We start from the raw sequence: 21,488 nt of genomic DNA, 5'->3' as shown, positions 1-21,488 counted from the left end.
TTTGGTTGTACCCGCTAAACCCATCCAGGAAAGAGAAGAACTTCTTTCCTGCCAGTCCATCCAACACTTGATCTATGAAAGGTAGAGGGAAATGGTCTTTCTTGGTAGCTTTGTTCAGTTCTCGGTAGTCCACACAGATTCTCCACTTCCCATTTTTCTTAGGAACCAACACCAGAGGGGACACCCATTCACTATCTGAGATGGGGTAAATGAATCCGGCGTCCAACAGTTTTTGCAATTCTTCCTTGACAATGTCCTTAAGGGCTGGATTCATTCTCCTCTGAGGTTGCCTAACCGGCTTACAATCCTCTTTGATGTATATGTGATGGGTACAGACCGAAGGATGGACTCCTTTCATCTCCTTATAGCTCCAAGCAAAAGCATCTAGGTGACTGGCCAACAGGCTACACAGCTCCTTTTCCTGGGACGGAGATAGGGAGGAGCTGATCTTTAACGTTCTCTCAGGGCCGAACTCCACATGTTTGACTCTGGGATTGACAGGGTTGGTTGTACAAAGATCCACTAAGGTGCTGGCTTGGGCATCCTCCACCAATTTCTCTAAGGATAGTGCACTGGAAGGTGGATTCTGGATCAAGGTCTCAATCAAGTCATCCTCGGTTGGGGGGTCTCTTCTAGTGGTGTCTAGGGTGCACAAAGGTGCTGAGTACACCTCATCCTCTTCTCCTTCCTCCAACCACAATGGTAAGTCATGCTCTAAGGAGGGTTGGGCAGGAGGGTATAGGACTAGCTGCTTGGACATAGGACCATTTTTGATGGTCATGTTTCCTGCACGATAACTTATGTAAGCATCTGCAGTAGCTAACCAAGGCCTTCCCAAAATGAGAGGATATCCAGTAAGCTTTGCCTTGGGTTGCAGAACCAAGAAATCTGCAGGGTATTCCCAAGAGTCGATAGAGACCAAGACATCCTCCACAATCCCTTCGGGAGTCACAGTGGAGCAATCTGTTAGTTGCAGTATTGTCGAGGTCTTCCTCAAGGAACCCTGAAGATTGAGTTTGAGCATGGTATCCCTGGTCATCACATTAATGGCAGCCCCCAGATCAATCAAGGTGTGTGGTATGATGGTGCCATTGATGTGGACATCTACTACAGGACTCCCAGGATCTAGATACTTTGGGCAGATGACTTGTCCTAACATAAGGTCAGACAGTTGTCCCAAGACATTGATGGTTGAAGCATCTCTCTTTCGCCTGCCTGGGTGTTTGAAACACTTTTCCTTAACCAGTTTGTTGTATATTGGCACATCCTTGATGGCTTGGAGAAGTGGTATTTTCACACACAACTGCTTGACCTCTCCCAGAAGCTCATCCTCCTCTGGGTTGGGTTGTGTGGTGGCTGTTAGTCTCTCAGGAAAGGGTGGAATAGCCTTTGGTTCACTTTCCTGTTTATCTTCCTCGTCCTCTAGGGGAGGAGGTTGGCGATCTGAAAGAGTCTTTCCAGATCGAAGATTGATCTCCTGGATCTCCACAGCATAGGTAGGGCATGAGGTTTCCCCAGTGTATACCTGCTGGGCATGTCTATTGTTGGGGTTCGGGTTCGGTTGAGCAGGCATTTGAGGTTGCCTTGGAGGAGCAGGAGGTAATGGCTGAGGTTGAACTGGTGGTGGAGGCAAAATGGCGGGAGGAGTGTTGTACTGGGGCCTCCACCCCGACTGAGGTGCATTCCACTGAGGTTGTGGCTGGGCATGTGAATGATATGAATGAGAAGTAGGTTGAGTAGGGTACTGAGGTGGATAAGACCATGGAGGAGGCATAGACCAGGAAGGATGAGCAGGGGGACCCCAGGAAGGCATAGGAGTCGATTGGTTGGGGCTGTAATAAGCTTGAGGTGCCCCTTGCATCCCCTACTGGTAAGGTCTAGGTCCTTGTGGCCTCCTTTGGTTGATGAAATAGAGAGGTTCAGTGGGAGCTTCTGTCCCTTGGTACATAGCTTTAAATCCAGGTAAGGTTGGACATTGGTTTGTGGGATGGTCCTCCTCACAAACGAAACACACTTCAACCGAATGCAATGGGCATTCGTTCTTAGGGTGTCTCCTTGTACATCTAGGGCAGAAGATAGCCAAGGCTCTCTCAGCTTCTTCCTTCTTCTGCTGGATCCTGAATGTGTCCAGTTGCATGGCAATGGTCTGTCTCACCTCACTCTTAAGATCTTCTAATTGATTTGCAAACTCATGCTTGGAGAAAGGAACACCAGCTGAGAGGAGGTTTCCTCTACCTCATTTCCGAGCTGCCCTGGAGTGGTTTCTAAACACAGTCTTGATGTCCTCATAAGGCAGCTGGTAAATATCTCCCCCAGCTAACATGTGAAGGGTATCTAAAAGGTCTTTAGGGACTCCTCGGAGCAGGACCAACTTGAGGGATTCAGGGTCAAGTGTGCACCTGGCCTGCTTATAGCTAAGTTGGAACCTCTCCTCATAATCCTCTAAGGACTCATCATTTCCCATGGTCATCCGAAAGATTTCTCCCTTGGTCTCCTTGGACCTACAGTAATCCCGGTACTTGGTATTGAAAGCTTGTTGCATCTGAGCCCAAGTGGTGATACTATTCCCAGGTAAGCCCATGAACCAGCGTAATGTTGCATCCTTAAGAGTGGAAGGGAAGAGTTTCAGCTTCTGTTCATCTTCAGTATAGTCATAGGTTCTATAAAGGACAGCAAACTCAAACAGGAAGGTATCAGGATCTTCAGTAGTCAGCCCATGGAAGTGAGGTAAAGCGGAGGGGCTAATGTTCTTCATTTTCATCTCTCCATTGGTCTCTCGGATGGGGAAGGCACCTTCTATTCTCTCATCTTCTCTTCTATTGTCAGCCATAGCTTCAGATGGGATGGTCTCTAATTCTTCTTCTGCTATAGGATCTTCGTATATCTCAGGAGGTTCACCTATAGGTTCTTCTAGATCACTGCCACCTAAGAAGAGAGAAGGGTGACTCAGTGATGTGGTGGGGGTGTTGGGTAGGAATTTGCCTGTTTTATCTCGGTTCCTACGAGGCATGAAATGGAAAGACTTTTTTATTGCTTTTGTTGTTTTTTCTCTGGTACCTGCAAAACTGAAACAGATTGATCTACAACTAACTATCTTGCTGAAGTAAAAATGCAGAATTGAAATGAAAGCAGGAAAGGACTAATCTACTTTGCTCAAATGAAATTGCAGGAATGGAAATGCTAGTCTACGCTTGCAGAATTGAAATACTAATCTACGCTTGCAAAATTGAAATTGCGGAATTGAAATGCTAATCTATGAAAGCAGGAAATTTCTATGCTACTTTTACAGAATGGAAATGAAATAAACTACTTGGCAGAAGGCAAGAGTAAGAAAATAGAAGAAAAGCAACAATTACTAATACTCTGACGCTTCCCCGGCAACGGCGCCAAAAAGATGGTGGGCTCTAGTATTGTAGCAATAATGCTACAACTCCTGGAGCTTCCTATCTCTAATTTTATCAACCCGGCAGTTTTTAACAAACTTGGAAACGACGGTGCTGTATGCACAAGTACTAGCTCTTGTCGCAGCTGTCACTTGGTCAGCTGGCACAAGTCCGCTAGGGCTCAAGCCAACTTCTATATATTCTCAGAAGAAGCTTTCTAAATGATGGAAGAAGGCTATCTCAAAGGAAACTAACCTACTTTGCAAGAATGAACTGAAAGCCAACCAAAACATGGAAACCCTAGTAAACCCTAATCTGACTAGTTTAATCTCTATGATGCCATGGTGGGAGTGCAAACTTCTAGAAATGATGCCATTACTTCTAGTGAGATGAGATGCATGAATTTAAACTACTTTCATTGAAAAGAACTCATTTTTGTATTTTTGCTCAAGTGGGTGGAGTTATTGTGATTGTGCTTCTTACTAGGTCTTGACTGTGCAGGGGTAGTTCGAAGGGAGGAAGGCTTGGAAAAGGTCAGGAGGGCTAGGAGAGGTTCCAGGGGATCCCTAACATCATTCCACAGAAGTCCACAACGTCCAGGTGCTTGGCAACCGAGCTTGCAGGCTTCTACAGGATGTCTGCAGGGGATCCTACAGGAAACTCGGGATTTCTACAGGAAGTCTGCTAACTTCTACAGGATGTTCTACAGTTGGAGTTTTGGGTGATGGAGGAGTTGAGGAGCGGTATGGGTGGATAGGTGGGATGAAAAAGGAGCTTGTGATGGCTCAGGGACAGAGAGATAAGATGGGGAGAGAGTGGGTATAGTTGGTTGGTGGATAGAAGGATGGAAGCAATGAAAAGTTAAAAAGATGGAGCTACGTAAGAAGTAGAAGGGTTGGAAGGCAAATGAGTTGAACAGAGGATGAGTAGGTGGCTTTAGGCGCGGTTGAGAAGAAGAAGAAAACAATAAAGTGATGCTACGCAGTGTAAAGGAAACATATCCTCTATATCTTGCACAAAACCAAGAATTCATCAACCTATCCTAACTGTGTTATTAAACCAACGAACAGCAATGTAAATTGTGGAGAGAAATCATGCATGGTGTTGGAACGAAGAAGTATTGCTCAAGATCAGAATGCATGGACGGTTTTATGACTGAAATGATTGTGTTGCAGCTTGCATGAACGTATAAGACTGTGTTTTTTGGTGGTTGGTACGGTCCACACCCCCAATCTCTAAACAGAGATGGCAGCGAGTGCACTATCAACCTTTTTTGGAGCTCTGATGAATTACAATCCTCCTACTTTAATCTAAGATGCTGAAAGCACTTTAACCATAAACTAATCCTACTCAATCACATTAAAGAAATTAAATCAGCAGACTGTGTTTTCCAAATGCATGTCAAAACAAAGAAATGAAGTGCTGAAAGGAAAGAAAAGTAACAATACAAGGAAAAGGAGGTCTATTTCTCTCAGGTTGGGCCCTAACCTGAGAACTATAGCTCCCATAAGAACTCAGAATTGAATCCAAAGCTGCCTGCCTTTATTAAAAGATCATAACCATGAGTCTAACATCATGCCAAAACTTGGCTTACAAAAAGCAAAAACCGAGTTGTAGCTCGTACTCAGAAATAGCAACAATAGTTCAAAAGTTCAAAAAGCCCCTGTCAAAGGCTATGGCCTCAATATTTATATATGATGAGGATCAAGCTGGCTTCCTCAATTAGTGGAGCTTGGCTGTCCAACTACAAGTAAATTGTTGTTCCTGTAGAATCCGTTGGCTGCCTTCTAGCTCGGTGGGGATAGCTGTTGGAGCTCGAAGTTAGGGTGGAGATCACGAGGGAGGTCATTCAAGACTGTGGACAACAGCCCTATAAACCCGCAATGCCACCTTTGCTGTCTCCTTGTCTCCATCTGCGTGGTCTTTGCTCTCTTTAATGCCAAAAAACCAAAAATCATCATGTATTAGCCACATAGATATAATGCCTGCCCTTCTTCCTACAAATAACATGAATATACTAAGAAATGATGCATAAGTGATAAAAGATGAAGGGTTGAGCAAGGTAAGTAGGCCAAATGAGCCCAAATTGTTACCAAAAAGTGGGGCTCATCATTCATATTGATGAATTTCCTTAATTAATGGGGGGCTAATTCCCAAAGAAACAACGCAATAGGGACTTGTGCAAACAAAAATTTGGTTAAGTATTGGACTAGGCTTGTCTAAGAAGTTGTGAGACATATAGAGATAGTGAATAGGTTGCTCAGGCTTGAGCAAAGGATTGTAATATTCTCACATTTTCTGACTAATGAAATATACATATAGCATGGGCTTTTAGTTGTGGCGTTCCCTAGGAAATCATTGTGTAATTTGTTGATTGAATTCTTTCTCTGGTATGCTTCGTGATTTCTTGATCGATTAATTGTTTCCGTTGATGAGTAAAGCACATTCAAATCTTTTGTTTTAGCAAATTACATAAGCAGTTTGAATCTACAAGGAATTTCTACATGGTATCAGAGCAGAAATAACTCTAGAAGAAAAGATATGCAACTACTAAGTAGGTAAGAGATATGCAACTACTAAGTAGGTAAGAGAAGTAACTTGCATTAGGTAAGAGATATGCAACTACTAAGTAGAACTATAAGCTAGTATATCATCTAAGAAAACTATAACAAATGAATCTAGATATGAGCATAATACATCATTCATTTGTCTCACAAATGTAGCAAGTGCATTACATAAACCAAATGGCATGTCCAACCATTCATCCAAACCATAATTGGTTTTGAATGTAGTCTTCTAGGTGTCTTCTTATTTGACTCAAACCTGGTGATAAACTAATTTTAAATCCAACTTAATGAAGTATCTTTTGTGTTGTAACTTATCTAACACATCATGGGGTATTAGTTTTTGAGTGTTGTAATTGATGCAATTTATCAAGTCGCATCCTTCCTTCATATAATTATGATGGATAAACTATAAGATGAGGTTCTTAATCGAATCACACCCTACTCTAGTAGTTGTTGAAACTGCTCCTTCACTTGATTTGATTCTAAAATGGATTGTTTATACAATCAAATACTTGGAAATGATAGTATATAAATAATTGTATTTATTTAACCACTTGTCCCTTATGTGGTAGCCTTTTAGACTCCGGGGACACTTCATCTATATGTTTTTAGCAACTCTTCCAATTGATTTTTCTACTCATTAGTACACCCCTCAAGGTATGCCTTTTCTCTCATTGACCCATCATTGAACTAGTTTTCTCTTAAGAAAAGTAAAACATATTTCTCACTAAAACTAACCAACTTTTTATCTTGGTTGGAACTTACTAATAACATATTTAAGTTACCTTTATGCACGTTGATGATAAAGGAATTCATATCTTAATGAGGTAGTATTTATTATCTCTCTGCATGAAGATTTCATCCCCTATTTACATTTAGGGTCTTCTAAAGATGGCTCTACATACATCAAGTTGTATTACATCCAATTCCACTTCATCAATATAATCAACGTTGGGTATATTTTTTGGGCCCATTTTGCCTTAACCTAAACCCTAAAATGGCCTAATAAACCTAATTTATACTCCATTTTGTCTACTTTACCCTCATTTTGGCCTAAAAATTCATCAAAAATATATTTAATTCATTTTCTCTTAAATTAGCCCCAAGGATTAGCTTAGTTGGTCGAGTCCCCATAGTTAAAGCGCATTTTCTATTGAGAGGTCATTAATTCAATTGTCTCAAGAATGTTGGGGTTAGGCTCCATGAGAAGTGACCCTTTTGGATAGATCTTCTTGGTACAAATATATCTTCAGAGGTCATGAACCACATAGAAAAAAAAATGACAATCTCTCTTAAATCATGATTTTTTGACAAAATTGTGCATAATTTAGAATATAAATCTAACTAGAAAATGGAATTTCTAGTAAATGTTCATTCATTTGGATATGTGTAGGATATTTGGGTGAATTCCATGATAAGGGTTTTATTCCTTGGGAACCACATATGGCTGAATATTTATTCACTTTCAAAAAATTGACTCACATGTGCCTACTTAGAGCTTGGTCAACACAGCTTGTTTTTAGCAAAATACCTTGTTTTAGACTAAAAATTAGAATTATTTTGATGTTTAAGATATTTCATCAAATTTTGAGGCACACCAAAGGTGGCACTTGGCCCAACTAGCTATATAATTAGCATTCTAATTTATAGTTATAATTTTTATAGCATTTCAGTTCCAAAACTTTGTGTATAAATACTTAAGTATGTAAAAACTTTCATAAGTTTGTAATTTCAAGATTTCATTCTTTGAGAAATTTGGCTTTAGTTTCAGATCTAAAGAGTTGTGTTGTAGCTTTGGACATGTTTATTTCATCAAGGCATGAAGTTTATTGAGTTTTATTAACTAGTAGTCTCAAAGGTGTACATGCTAAGGAGTGGAGTGCCCCCACAACCCCAACATGTACACTTGTTTTGTTTGTTCATATTGTATATGATGGTATATATTCTCCATATTTTTCCATGATTTTCATGTAGGAAACTTTCACTTTCATAATTTTTCAATTATCTTGTTCATATTTACAGTTGTTGTTAGTTCTCTTTTTCATAAGCTATTAGTTCTCTTGTTTTTCATAAGCTTGTAATTGTTGATACTTGTTTATAAATGTTGTGAAAGATATCATATTTATTTCCTTATTTTTTGTCATAACTTTAGCTATTTCTTATTAAACAAACTATCATAGGTTAATTGATGCACATTTTGACAAACCTTTTTTTGAACTAAGTATAATACTAGGAGTGACCATCCCTTCATCTCTTTAAAGTGAAAAAGGCCATAAGACTAGGAGTGACCATCCCTTCATCTCTTTAAAGTGAAAAAGGCCCTAGTGCATTCATAACTCATCAAACTAGAATTGCTTCAAGGCATCATCATTATTGTTTTTATAGATTTTAGCTCATGATTTCATAGATTATACAATGACTATAGAAATAATCATATTGTTGGATTGAGAAAATACTAAGAGTGACCACCCAGATACCCCTCTATTTTGAAAAGGCCTTAGTGCATGAAAGTCCATCAAACTGGACTCACTCTAGCATTCATTTCAATTCTTGTCATTTCCAAGCATTTTCTTTTAGTGTGAATACCAAAAATCAGCCATACATAATAGTGTAAAATACTAGGATTCAACCACAATAACTTTCGGAAACCAAGGAAACAACATTTGGGACACTGGTGCATGCCTAATCATTCAAAAAAAATTAGGTATGAGTGTGATTTATATTCCTAGAAGTGTGATTGTGATTAGATTAATTTTATTTTAAAGTTTTATATCATGCTTTCTAAGCTTTCTCCTTTGATTTTTGTAAATCTAATATTTTGAACTAACACTTCAACCTAAAACATAGACATAATCTAGTATTTCATTTTCTCACATGACAATTCTTTTAGTCTAAATTTCTTACATATTCTAATGTTCTTCTAAGTTTACAAACACCTAGATTGATATAAAAAATATGTCCTAATTTATACACATGGATTAGCCTGACATTTTTGGTGCTTCTTCCATGAAAATTCATTTCTAGTTTGAAAACTAGATTTAGAGACATTTCATAAAGGTTTTTCATTTAATCTTTCACAATATAAACATTTAGGACCTAGGTGTTATAGACATTTTTGGGCACTGCAACCCCAATCATATATGTCTATAAACCAAGGGCTTCTAAGTCCCTAAAATTTTTGTTTTATGCCCTAAAGGAACAAGGTCAGCTGATTACATCATCTCCCAGAAGTTCTCCACAGGAAACTGCTCAGAACTGGTCAAAACTAGACCATACAGGCTGCTCAGTGCTAAGGGTGCGATGCATCTCACATACCCAGTGTAAAAGGTGCGATGAATACTGGAAAGCCCTTCTGTAGGGTGCGATGGGTGAGAATGGACAAATGGCAGAGACAGTTTGCAACGTGAATGATCATGGAATCTTCCAGAAACTTCTCCTGTGACACTTGCCTCTCTGAATTCGCCCAGGGATGAGTAAGAGATCATCAATCTATAAGTGGAATCAAGAACTATCAGAGAGAAGACACTAATCAAAATCCCAGAAGCTGACTCACCTCCCTGCAATCATCTATATATGGATCCCTCATCCCAGAGATCCAGAGGCTGGAATTTTGAATGTTGTAAGGAAGTGTTGTTGGTTTCCTAGTGGAATATCATAGTGTTGGGTGATCTAAGCTTTTCATGAGGTGAAGAAGGGCTTTCATGCTGGGAGGATGATGCTAGGTCAGATCAATGGGTTGTAATCCTCTCTTCTAATCTTTATATCAATAAAGTTATTCAAGTTTTCCTCCACATTCTTGTATGTCTAATAATATATGCATTTGTGTGGTCAATATATATCTAGTCCTATATCGTTTATGATTGTAGATCTCTTCACTTTGAAGGTATTATGTTGCTTTGACTTTACAGGTACTCTTTGAAGCGGAGTGGTCGAGGGAGAAGCGGCAAAGATCCATCGGTGAGGAGAAGGAACAAGCAAAGAACCAAGCGCAAGATCGAGGTTGGTATTCTTTGATCCTCTCCTATCTACTTCTCATAAAGGAAAACAAAAGTAACTTTAATCTATTTGTTTCTAAGATAGCTACCCGTCTCAGTGGGACTAGCAGCTCTGCATAGACACTAGATTTCCCGACAACAAAATGGCAACTCCACTAGGGAGTGAATAGCTTGTTTGCTTGTTTATACTTCTTTGCTTTATAAACTTACAGTCGGAGCCTGAAGTTAAGCCAGCTAGCCTTCGAACTGCATTTGCTATGCAAATGCAAAGTAGATCAATGTTGCTTCAATCTATCTCCGGGTTTTGTTTATAAACTCAACAATCGATTTGCAAACATCCTAATTGCCCTAGTGGTGGCTCTAGTAATCTCATTAGATCATCCCCTGTGATTTCTATTTATTGACTATCATTAGCTCGGCCTAAATCCCTGAACTGAGCTGCAAACTGTGACCAAGAACCAAGTTGAAGTCTCATCCCTAGACCATCGCACTTTCTCCTCTTGGGAATCTGGATGCGTCGCACCTCTCGTGTGCAGTATCTCCGCTACATCGCACTTTCCCTATGTTGTAGGTGCACTGATCAGATAAGACCTCTTCTGCTTCTAGATTTTGGTTTCTTTGTTCACTCTCTTCAGCTTTATTCAGGAGTTTTGCTGTTTGTGATTAGTATACCACTATGGAAACCCCCTTCCTTTGCATGATTCCGCCTCCATAGTACAAAGAATTGTGAATTGTTTTATGTATTATGCGCCATTTACAGTTCTCTTTTACAAAAGTAGCGTAATCAAACTGTCGTCTTTTGATTTGGAAGTGTTGCAAGTGTCGTTTTCAGTCAAATAAAAGAATTCTATTGTTCTTGATGGTCGATTATACAGTTACTCTTGTATTTGATTTGAGTTAGTAGTTTTTCAAGTGTCGAAAGCAGTTTTCAATTCAAAGACGCAAAGTGTCGTCATCATCTTCCTTTCGTTTTTGAAGAGAAATTTTTTAGTACTGTCGCTTTGAAAAGATAATTTAGATTTGTACTTAGCACTCTTCTTGTCATTCACACATTAAGAAGGCTGAAAACAAATACATGCATGTTCATTTGCATTTAGACTGCTTGTTGGTTTGATTTAGGACAGTGCATCTAGTGTGTGCTCTCTGCTCTATGTTGAAAGAATATCATCTCTCTTTCTTTAGTAGCTAGGATTTTCATTGCAAAAAGAAGATTAAACGATTGTTTATCATCTTAGATTGCATTTTAGGAATTGTATATCTACATCACGCGGTGAACCTGAAAGGTAAATTTCTTAAGAAAGATCAACTGTAAAATAAATTCAATGAACATAAAAACGCTTTGGAACCTAACGCACAACATTTAAAAGTCCAGGCTAGAGACGTATTCTGGCATCGTAAAGCCGGGTAACTATCGCTTTCATTGTTGGTTGGGTGATTCCTCCTCTTTGAGACGACAAGTGCCAGTACAAACTTGTGCTCCCACGTACCGTTGAGTATATATTGGGAGACCACAATAGGCTATATCCTTTATCCATAGGAAGCCGTGTCTGCCGCCCTATTGATCGCAATGCACTGATCACAACATTCGGGAAGATTGACTGCCATACCGTAAAAGTATTCTGCAGTTTTTCAATTGGTTTGGTAATCCCTCTATCTAGATTTCCAGAGTAGTCTCTTTCATTCCTTTTCAGACTCCTTAAAAGAAAAGGTCCATCTGAGCACTTGTCACTTCAGGCTCATTAAAAATTGAATGCGACTAGAGTCATCTTTTGTTTTTTCTCGACTCTTAAAAATTGAAAAAACAAGTTGTGTCAAAGCGTCTAAAATTTATTTTAATCTGAATAACGTCGCTATTCCCACGTTGGTCTTAGGTTGAGAAAAATGGAGTCCACCAACCAAGGATTTCCCCCAAGGGAAAATCATGGTCCTTTCTCCTCTTGGGGAGATGTTGGTGCACCTCATATGGCCGCATTGTCACTTCCAGGATTGACGATTGGCTTGCCAATATGGCTCTTCTCGACCGCCGTTGTTCAGAACATCGTGATTCGTGAACAATCAAGTTAGTAACTAGATGATACTAAAGTTTCCCCCCAACCTTCTACTTCGTCCGATTCTCCCTCTCCTCCTTCCTCTTCACTTGATGAAGCTGGTAAAGCCAAAAATCAAGTAACTATGAAGGAGAAGAAGGGGAAGGAAAAGAAGGAAAAGAAGAAGAAGGAGCCAAAGGCAAAAAGGGGTAACCATGCGTCGTCTAGCGAAAATCCACACACTACACTGTCCAAGCCTAAATCTCCATGTGTCATTTGCAAAGGAGATCACTATCATCGAGATTGTCCTTGTATCCCTCGGATCTTAAGGGACTGGTCTCCTCGTTTGCACAATCCGGTGTCATCAACATCTGAAAATCATGTTGAAAGTACACCATCAACTAGCAAAAGTGAAGCATTTGGACAGAAAAGGAAATGTAAATTTCCTTGTAAACTGTGTGAAGGCGACCACATCGTCCACCATTGTCCCTTCCTAGACGAAGCAAAAAGAATCTTGGATAACCGTCTCGCTTCACCGTTGTGGCTTCCTCCTAGATATAAGAAACTCTTGCCGAGTCCATCGCTAGTTGAAAATCTGACTGACATGCCATTGTGGCCAGTCGAAGCATCTACCATTGAAGATAAACCCACTGAATCCATACCAACCGAAAGTCAAAAGTTTGAGGTGGCAGTCGACCCGATCTTGCCTTCGAAAGGTCCATCTTCAGATGATACAATCACCGAAGAGAATGAGAACGACATCGTTCAAATTATTTTCGTAAACATAGACTCCAATGAACATGGGGGCAATCTACCCATTCCTTTACCACAGGAAGGAAGTTCGCCAGAGTCATATCCGACCGTCTATTCTGTCCCACCTCCAAGCAACCTATTGGTTTCCTTCGATTCGAATCTACTAGGTAGAGCCTGTCTACTGTCTAAAGTACCATTTCGAATCATTGTACAAGCTTACAAAATGGTCATGGTCGATACTATCATAGATGAAGGGGCTTCTATGAGTATCCTTTCCTCGACTGCTTGGAAAGCACTTGGTTCACCATCGCTTATGCCTGAGATCAGAAATCTGACAGGCTTCGACAAAGGAACCAGTCGACCGTTAGGGATCCTTCCAAATGTGCCTATAACTTTGAGAAGGAAAACCGTGTATATGAACGTAATGGTAGTCCAAGGGCCTTTACATTATAATCTACTCCTTGGACACGACTTTATTTATTGCATGGGAGCCATTGTCTCCTCACTCTTTCGAGTAATGTGTTTTCCGCATGAAGGCAAAAGTGGTCCACCTCGTAGACCAAATTTTGTTCCCCGGCTCACACATGGAAAATAGTCAAATACCATCCCTAAATGGTCTTTTGATGCAAGGAATGTCTCATCAATCTCCAGTCCGTCCACCTGAAGAACACGAGTAATTCAGGAGGTCGTGACTGAAACCCAGGGGGCATGCACCCTGGTCTGCTTGGGCAGGAAAACTTTGGGTATAGGGTAGGTTTCTGCGAAGGATATATGACTATTCTAACACTCGTCCATATAGGAAAATGGGATTAGACTGGATAAGATACCTCCGTTAGAAGGTATTCCTTTCCTGATAGAACAAATGTTTTGTTTGCAAATTGAGGGGTAACCTGTAAAAGGTAGGCCTTTCTTGACAAAGCAAATGTTTTGTTTGCAAATTGAGGGGTAACCTCGAAACTCTACTTCACTATACCTGGGGGCATGCAAACCTTTTTGCGTGCAAGTGAAGAGAGACCATTTATTTTCTTAGTTTGTAGGTTCTCAAACCCTTTAAACTCGTAGGATTGGTTATTCCTGGCTTACATAAGGAAAGGATACGGAGCAAAGCTTCGAAAGGTGCAAGCTCCATAAAAATGGAATCTATCGATGAGACATCCTTATTATACGACTAGCATGAGCAGTTTTTATGTGAAGTTCAAGCTCATTAAAAATTAAACCTAAGCAATGAGCAAATGTTTCCCCCAGAGTTTAAGCTCATTAAAAAATGAACCGATCTCTAGTAAATAACCATTGTGAATGCATTATCATCATCTTTTGAGCCTTGGTCATGTTCTCATCATCACCTCTACTCTGTTTTAGCCGATCATACACCTCCATTTGATTGTTTATCCCTTTTGAGGAACAACTGCAAAGAGTGATCCTGTTAGCCATCCATGTGACACTGCCATGATTGGAAAATTCCAAACCTTACCTAGAATCAGCTGCTACCTGAAATTATCACTTGTTCCTCAAAAAATGAATCTCCTTTAAGCTCTTTTCGTCTAACTCGTAAAATATGAAAACATTGGCGAGCAGTTGGCCTCTCTAGCTGGTTAAAGCTACCGGGAGTGCTATCCCTCCTCTAGATTTTAATCTGTTTAGACCTGAGGGATTATTACACAAAAAGATCAAGCGCTTGTTTTGTTCGGCTCGTTAAAATTATCGAAAATTCATCCCTTTCATATTATTTTATACTTTTTCGGACTTAAGGGATTATATGACAAAAAATTATTATTGGAGTTTCCTTTACGTTCCTTCTCAGACTCTCTAAAATTGAAAAGGACCGAGTTATCTTTGTCGTTAAACTCGTTAAAACCAATAGCGACAAACTTGTCCATATGGACAAGAATGAGTTTCATTGTCGCTAGGCTCGTTAAAACATAGCGACGGGTTTGTCCAAAGGGAAAATTATAGAACAAGCATATGTTATCCTCCTCAAGCTTGATAAAAATAAAGAGGTACTGGTCAGCAATGACTGGGGAAAAATTGGTAAGAAAACTTGAAGAAACTTTATTGGTAGCAAAGTCGCTCTTGAACATGACACTTTCACTCCATGTCTGAGTCGGGTTGGGTTATTCCATTCACCATTCATATTACCATTGGTCCTCCGTACCATCCATATTTGGGGTTAACACTACCAATCCATTTCAAGCGTCGTCGATATGTTCAAGAGAAGTTGATCAGAGAATTCACCAACGCATCTTGTGTCTCATCCGCTGCAATACCTTTACGCTTCATTCTTTCATGACCGCCACCCTGAACCCTATATCACTAGATCGTTTTCACCTGCAAAAGTCATTTGCTCCGTTCCGTGTCATAGATGTGGGATTCATTAAGGCCCTCCTACGACGAGTCACTTCTTGTCGACATCAGCTCATTATCCAAGAAGTCGACCTAGGAAAAACCCTTTCAATACTTTGAAGCTTGCATGCCTCAATAGCAAGTTTCTCACTTTCGGCGACAGGTTTACATCAATGGCCTTCGACCGAGAGATTCGATGCCAAGTCCAATTTTCACACCACGCGAATTGTACTGTCGTACCTTGAGGGTCATCATCATTATCGGTGATTCCTCTCGCGCCTGTTAACAGCTTACATCATTGGCTGGTAACCAGGTGATGTCTTTCCATGTTCGACTCCAGAACATTTTTCACATGGATCGACTTGTACTTTGGGCGAAGATTGGACGAGTTTGAAGACCCCAGATCTAGTTTCATCCATTCAAGCTGCGATATATTCAGGAAAATAAATACATCAAATGTACATCATTGCTGCACATATAATCATCCGAATCAAAGGATGATGGCTCTATCAGAATCATCAGTCTGCCACACAAATGGTTGTCTGTCCTATGTACATGAAAATTAATTTATAAAGCTGAGCATGGGAATGCCCACCTCAGCTAGATCATGAAAATGTTATGAAGATAATGTATTGTATTGTATCTTATTGCAAGTCACCTTCCAATGAAAACCTCGGATCCTCATGATAAAGCATTTCACCCGACATCAAAAGATTAACGACCTCATGCTTTAGGGGGCAACTATTATAGACATTTTTTGGCACTGCAACCCCAATCATATATGTCTATAAACCAAGGGCTTCTGAGTCCCTAAAAGTGTTGTTTCATGCCCTAAAGGAACAAGGTCAGCTGATTACATCATCTCCCAGAAGTTCTCCACAGGAAACTTCTCAGAACTGGTCAAAACTAGACCATACAGGCTGCTCAGTGCTAAGGGTGTGATGCATCTCACCTACCTAGTGTAAAAGGTGCGATGCATACTGGAAAGCCCTTTTGTAGGGTGCGATGGGCAAGAATGGACAAATGGCAGAGATTGTTTGCAAGGTGGATGATCATGGAATCTTCCAGAAACTTCTCCTATGACACTTGCCTCTCTGAATTCGCCCAGGGATGAGTAAGAGATCATCAATCTCCAAGTGGAATCAAGAACTATCAGAGAGAAGACTGTTTAGTCAATTTAGTGTTCCTAAATTGATGTCATTAATTGTCAACCCGGGGCTCGTAAGCTGATGAAGTGAAGGTGTACTATATGTACTTAAGCAACTTTCTTAGAGCTTTTGTCGTTTGGGGGTGTTGTTTATGGTTAACTTATCTTCCTAAGATGGAGTGATGATTATAGACAGATGAGTGTAAGTGTGTGAAAAGTGAGTTCTATATGAGTGAAAGTGTGTGTGATTGGTGATTCTAATTACTTGCTGAATTTGTAAAGGAAAAGAACTTGAAAGAAATGAATAAATTGAAATGACTTGAAAGTAAATGACCACGTTCCAATGGCATTAGTCTCTATCCATATTGCTGCAAATAAAAGAAACAAGAAAATCACTTCAAGGATTGATGATAATGATTATCTCCTCCTAACTCCCTGCTTCTACCACATAGTACTGCGTAAAACATGATTAGGAGGTAGCTGAAGACAAATCCAAGAATTGATAAAAACTCTAAGTGACAAATTATAGCACTACTAAGCCTTTTCCATCATACTGCTTCCTACATGTGTGATTATGTGTAACAAGTGGAAAAAGTATTAGTGCCACAAGCCAAGACTACTTAAAAACAAGCTGCAATTAATTAGTGTTCTGTTCTCTGAAAGATAAACCATTCATGATAAAGAGAACATAAATTAGTTAGCATCAAACTTGTAAAACTAAGCTAAAAACTAGTCTAGAAAACAGAGTAAAAAGGGCAGCATTATGAACAAGACAACTGCAACTACCATTAGGTATTAAAGCAAACACAACACACTCAATCCCGGGTGAAAACCTGCAAAGAAGTAAATCTGATCAGTGAAAATAAAGGCTGCAGCAATGAAAAGAAGTCAAGCTGTACATAACTCAAGAAAAGGAAATGTTGTAGATGAAATAAAGAAATTGCAGAAATATACACATGAAATACTTTACAAGGCTAATACGAACAGGGGCCCTCCATTCATATTATCCACAGAAAACTCAGATGCTCTTAAGACTTCAAAACAGCGTTTCCATTACTTTATATGCAGAGATACATAGTCAAAAAGTGCTGGAACAGCTCTTATAAAAACAGAGTTTGAAAACGTGCCAAAATTCTCACAATTACATACACTACAGCATCTAAAAGTTAACATAAGCGTACGCAGACGCAAATATATATAGGCATCTGCAAGATGGCCTAATACGTAAACATAAAAACAGAAAATAAACTGACTGTCATGCGTATTAAAGGTGCAGTTAACACGTCATAGGCTTCATGGTCAAGCTGGAGGTCCTGGTCGATATGGGCAATGAATCCAGCATTAGATCATGTCCCTCACGGCTTTCAAAACACGGACAAGTCACCTTTTCCACCGACGTGATCAAACAGCTTACGTATCAACGTTAAGCTGCCTTTATTTGACCGTAACTTTTTGACCGGAGGTACAAATGACGTGGCCGGCTGAACTGATGGCACAGGAACCTCGAGCATGTATATTCCAACATGCCCACGTGGCTCGTTCTGCAAAATAGCATGTGGAACCTTGAGATCAACAAAATGGCTGCGGGATCATCAGATGGCTGCGGAATCAGCAGATGGCTGTGGAATCAGCAGAAAGCTGCGGAATACCTGTAAGTATGTCAAAAACTAAACAAAACAATTACCCATTAGCAAAGCTCACTTGATCATGTTTAATGACAACTAATGTAATGATCTGGGTGGAAAATGAGGCAAAAGAGAGAGGAAAGTGATGAAAACAGTAGGTAATGATGGATGATAAGGTGTAAAGTAGGGACTCTACATACCCCCACTACGAGGGCATTGCATGTCCTCATGCAAAAACACTGATCAATCAACCTTCTGTGATGCCTCCGCCAAGACATCCAATCTCCTCTTCTTTCTCTGTGTAGACACATTTACCCTTGGCTTCTTTACTAAGCATCTGAACTTTAGGTTGATCAAGGCTCTGTTTAGCTTTTTGCATCTCTTCCTTAACTTTTTGTTATTTCTTTGCCACAGGCCCAAATGTAACATGGTGTTATCATGAATCATCTTATCCAATTTGGCTTGCTCTTTCAACTTTTCATTTTCTTGCATGATGTGTCGATTTAGAACCTCAACCTCAAAAATTTCCTGTTTCAAGGAGTGGACTTGTTGTTCTAAAGGCTGAACATTACTTGGGCCAGCGGCTGCTTGCTCCAATGTTTCCAAATAATTATACACTTTTTGCTGCTCCGGGTCTACTTCAGGTGACTTTTTGGGACTTGGTTCATAATCAAATTCAGATCCATGTTCATGCTCAAGTTCATGTTCAAACGGACTTTCCTCACGTGGAGGACTAGTCTCAATGTGCTCAGCGTGTGAAGGACTTTCCTCCAAGTCAGGACTTGTAGCACCTTTTTGAGGTGAGCTTAAGTCAATGAAGAATGACTGTTTACCCTTTGTGGCCCCTACTTTTCTATTTTGTAATCTGCTGCTCCTTCTTACAGAGGTGGTACTTTGTTTTTCTTTTGGTATTTTCTGTTGTTTTTCCACCTTTTAGAGAGGGCAGTTTTATGAAGTTTGGCCATTCTTTGAGCTAAGGGTTGAGTGTCTTCCTCACTAGTATTCTCAGGAGTGAGGGGAGTTTCTTGGACTACAGATTTACCTTTATCTTGCTTACGTTTCTTCTTCCCTTCTTTCCTTTTCTGAGCAATTTCTTGAGCAAGTTCTGAAAGAGTTTCAGTGATAATTCCTTGGGCTGCTTGGTTATCATCTTCAGTAAATCCAGGATCAATATCCTGTTCAAGATGCTGTATATCAGTTTCCTCATCAAACTGTTCTTGAACAGTTTCCTCTTGGGCAGTGGTATCAGGAACAATGGTTTCTGTTTGGGCAGTAGTTTCTTGGTTAACCCCCTCTCCTCTTTTTCTTCTACTTCTTTTTGGCACTTGAGGGGACCCTCCAGAAGTTTCTCCTAATTCTTGAAAATGGTTTCTTATGAGAAACCTCTCCCATGTGTCTCTTTTTTATTTTAATTGTTCCTCAACCAGCAATTTCACAAGACCGTGATGACATAAATGTGCTTCAATATTTCTAGGGTTCTTTTGGACCATTGCACACATTTTCTTAAGACTTGAAAATAGAAAGTAAGGGAGGTTAATATCATCTCCTAGAAAATGCATCATAACCTTTGCATGATAAACATATAAGACCCCAAATCTTCCTTCACAAGTGAAAAATTTATGTACTAACAAGAGTAAAGTGGTCCACTCCTCCTTAACATAAGAAACAGGAATCCCTTTGGTAAAGATACTTGTGTCCATACCTGGGTTTTTCAAAATTTGTTTCCACTGCTGATCTTGAACTGCCCGGTTCTTAAACCACCTTTCTCTAGTCTGTGGAAGTGAGGTAGCTTGTGCTATGCTGCTTTCATTGACTGTGAATTGTAAGTCCCCTATCTCCACGTGACCATCTTTTTCTCTGAAGGACCTTGCAAAGGCCTTTGTCACCTCCTTATGGTAGCCTTTGAACTTCTGTACGCATTGTAACCAGTTTGCCTTTTGTAATGCCTCTTTGACCTGAGGATAACCCTCCAAAAACTTTGAACCTTCCGGTTCTGCTCTTAGGAGTTTCCCCATTAGCTCTTATGGCTCTGTTCTAAAACACGGCTTAAGGATGGCTTTACACAGTAAATTCACGGCTCTGTTTTGGAACACGGCTTCAAAACGGCTTTGACTCAGTGGATTTACAGCCTCAACATAGTGGATTATGGTTTTAGCTTTGGATACGGCCGTAACAGACCTTCACTGGTGATAGAATTAGCGTAGAGGAAAAACAGAGTATAGTAGCAGCGTATTGCACAGCGTAAATGGAATGAAACAGTGAGTGGAAATGAAACAGCGGAAGTGAAATGATATGAGCGTAAGAGGGTAGAAGGGTTATGGAATAATGAATGGAAACGGCTATGTCCTTAGATTTCGGTTCGAAGTTACACTTGGCTGCGTGAGTTAATGTCATAGAGACGTAGTACATTAGGTTACGTCACCTAAGTACGAGATCTTAATGAGAGAAGCAGCCGCAAGTGAAATTCAAAATCGTGGTAATCAAGGACTGATAGACGTGGGAGATACGTGGGTATATGGTTGCATGACTGGTAATCATTACTCTTAGTGGCAAGAAACATAACCTAGAAAACTTTGCATAATGAAATAACTGCAAGTTTAGGTTTTTAAACCATACCTCAGATTCCCGCTTAGATTTGCCTTTGATGATTTGCCACTAACCCTTCGCTGATTTATGGCTGTTGCATGACCATTTTTTATTTATTATTGATGACTACTGAGCTGCAAAGAAATTTCAAACAGACTGTGTTTTTTTTTTTTTTTATGCAGGTACAGAGAGCTGCGGAATCATTAGATGGCTGCAGAATCTTCAGATAGCTGCGGAATCTGCAGTAGTAGCCTCTGACTGCACAAAAACAACTTTTAACTATCTAAAAATGACTTTATTGATGGAGTGGAATGTAGTGAGTGGATGGATGAATGAAAAAAAATGAGGTGGAGTGAAAATGAATGAAATGGTGGATGAAATGGTGGTGATGATAAAATGAGATGAAATAAGGGGAGAAAGAGATTTTTTTTTTTTTTTGGAAAACATGAGGTGTCAGGTGACCCTGATTTTCACCTCAGGTTTTCTGTATGAGACTGCCAATCAGAGATTGGTTTTTAGGCTCATACATTTATTTTTATTTTTTTTCTTTTTTTCTCTTTTTTTTTTCTTTTTTTTTCAAAAACCAAAGATTAGGCTGATGGAGGAGAAGAATCCTTCTCCACCAACCTGATTGCAGAATCTTCTTTGAACAATTTGACAAACTCTTCTTTTGAGAATGGCTTCTGGTAGATTTTCAAGCGGTGGCCATTCACAATAAGAGGAGTATGAAATTCATCAATAGTTTTTACTCGAACTGCTCCATTGCTAAAGACTTCATCAATCTCATATGGCCCAAGCCAATGAGTTTGAAACTTTCCTTTGAAGTCTTTGAATTTTGAATCAAACAATAGAGCCCAATCTCCTTTCTGAAACTTCCTTTCTTTGATATGACGATCATGCCATTTAGATCTTTGGTGCTGAACTAGATCGGTCCTTAGAATTGCATCTTGTCTCATTTCATCTAGCTCATTTAGCTGGTCCATTCTGTGTCTTTGAGCTTCTGAGAGGCTCATTCCCAATTGGACTGCCATCTTGAAGGTCTTGATTTGGAACTCAATAGGAAGC

Source organism: Pinus tabuliformis, chromosome 4_1 (genome assembly GCF_031772625.1).
Source record: "Pinus tabuliformis cultivar Carrire ecotype Pingquan chromosome 4_1, CPIR1, whole genome shotgun sequence".
Taxonomy (NCBI): Eukaryota; Viridiplantae; Streptophyta; class Pinopsida; order Pinales; family Pinaceae; genus Pinus; species Pinus tabuliformis.
Note: the sequence above shows the minus strand (reverse complement) of the source record.